The following is a 2500-nucleotide window of genomic DNA, read 5'->3' on the forward strand; positions in this document are numbered from 1 at the left end:
TGGAAGGAATAAGTAAAACAGAATAAAAAAGAAAAAAGAGAAAGAAAGAAAGAAAACCACGAGAAGAAAATGGAAAGAAGCAACAGTGAAAGAAACGGAGGAAAGGAAGGATTAATAACAACAGGAAACTGGAGGAAACACCCAACACCGCCATTTCCAGCGTCCCAACAAGCCGACAAATATTTATTGCACAATTGATGTTTTGTCCTCAAAGTGCAAGCGGGACCAAAGCGTCGGCTCCCTCCAGACGCGGACAGACAGAATGGTCGATCACAAACCGCCTCGGGTCCTGTTTACATCGTAATTTCATCATTATTATTCGCACTCTCGCTCGACATTTCTCTTCCGTCGGCGAGGCTCTAGAGGCTCTAGACTCTCTGCTTTTATTGATAACTATTAACTAAAATTACCAACTCGATTTGCTTGAAACTACAGAGTATTTGACCATTAGTGTCAGCTGCTAGACGGTGCAGAGTGCAGGCGAGCCGCGAACGGTGGTCTGTTGCAAGCCTCAACATGCATGCAACACACAGGCACTCACGCAAATTCACAAGGATGAATGGACACACAAGCGAACTGAATACAGATTGGTAGATGTATAATTTGTACACGTAGTGGAAGCTGTCGATACATGCACGTACCTTAAAATGTGTGAAGTGTGTAAATATAAAAATATATATTCTTAGAAATAACATTTACGAATTCCGTGGCTCCATAAGAAATATCATACAAAATGCATATAAAAAAAAAAAAAAAAAAAAAAAAAAAAGGTATAACATGCAAATGCATTCAATTATTACAACCTTTTTTTTTGCAGTATCATTTCTGCACTACTTTTACACTCGGTTATTTTCTTTTACTTCCTCATTCCATTTCTAAAATTGCTGATTCCAACCGAGGGTCATCACATTCAATGGTTTCTTTCATTCGCTCGCCCTCATTTCTCACTCTTTATTTCTTTTATTTCAATTGTTGGCAGAAGTGGAGCTTCAAATTTTTATTTAGAGTATTTTTTACTTGTTTTCGGATTTGATTCTAGGCAGAAGTAATTGCTCATTCATACATATATATGTATATATATATATATATATATATATATATATATATATATATATAGAGAGAGAGAGAGAGAGAGAGAGAGAGAGAGAGAGAGAGAGAGAGGGAGACAGACAGACAGACAGACAGACAGACAGACAGACAGACAGACAGATAAACAGATAGACAGATAAAGACAGACAAACATACAGACAGACAGACAGACAGACAGACAGACAGACAGACAGATGAACAGACAGACAGACAGACAGAAAGACATGCATACAAACAGACAGACAGAAACAGGCAGAGAGAATATCCTTCCACACCAATAACATATTCATTCAATATATTCAACCCATTTAATAAGAAGGATGCTCAACCGTGCCTCGAGTTGGCTCTGAATGCGTGATGTAAAAAATAACCAAGGTCAAAAAAATGAGAAAAGAGGTCAAGATGAAGAGGAAGAAGAAGAAGTAGAAGAAGAAGAAGAAAAAGAAAAGAAAAGGAAGAAGAAGAAGAAGAAGAGATAATAAGAAGTGGGTAAAAAGTGGGACGAAAAAATAAACGATAAGAAGAGGTGAATGGCAAGAAATCAGATGAAAAACCGGGAGAAGTGGACAGTGAAAGTGCAGATGAATTGGAAAGAAAGAGATTGAAAGAAGAAGAGAAAAAAAAGTGTTGTTAATGATTTCCAACTGACCATTACAAAACTGTGGTGAGCGGAGCCCACACACACAAACACACAAACACACAAACACACACAAACACACATACACACAAACACACACACATATAGATAGATAGATAGATAGAGAGAGAGAGAGTGTGTGTGAAAAGAGCAATTTAGATTGATCTAGACATGATTCAACAAAGCTTCGAAAAAAGAATCTTCATCTTCGCTGATTTATATATATATATATATATATATATATATATATATATATATATACATATATATATCATATATATATATATATATATATATATATATATATATATATAAATATATATTTATATATATAACACTGTACAGCTGTCAGTCCGTAAGAAAATAGGTGACTGACAGAACTCATTTAATAGTGAACAAAATGAAAGAAAGAAAAATGAAGAAATAAAGAATATAAAAATGATATACAGATGAATAAAAGAGCAGGAATTAATTCTGATAAATCATGAAATCGTTGCAGGATCTGCAATTAACTCAACCGCTATGTCGTTATACTGTTAGTGATATTGTTTTTCAGACATATTGCTTGTCCCTTTCTGTCTGCTGCTGTTATTAGCAATTTAACCGTATATCTAATTATCTACCGTTCTGTCTATTTATTCATCTACCAGTCCTCCAATCTATTTATCAGTCTACCAATATCTTTACCTGTCCATCTATCAATCTATCAATCGATCTGTCCACCTATCTATCTATCTATCTGTATATCTACACACACACGCACACACACACACA

The 2500-nt window shown here is 35.1% G+C and overlaps 1 protein-coding gene across 1 annotated transcript in view; it reads right to left on the reverse strand.

The window, feature by feature from the left end:
* The window catches only part of LOC125031901 (zwei Ig domain protein zig-8-like), a 164201-nt gene that overhangs the window by 44150 nt on the left and 117551 nt on the right, over positions 1-2500 (reverse strand). The window lies entirely within an intron of this gene.

This window comes from Penaeus chinensis, chromosome 1 (assembly GCF_019202785.1).
Source record: "Penaeus chinensis breed Huanghai No. 1 chromosome 1, ASM1920278v2, whole genome shotgun sequence".
Taxonomy (NCBI): domain Eukaryota; kingdom Metazoa; phylum Arthropoda; class Malacostraca; order Decapoda; family Penaeidae; genus Penaeus; species Penaeus chinensis.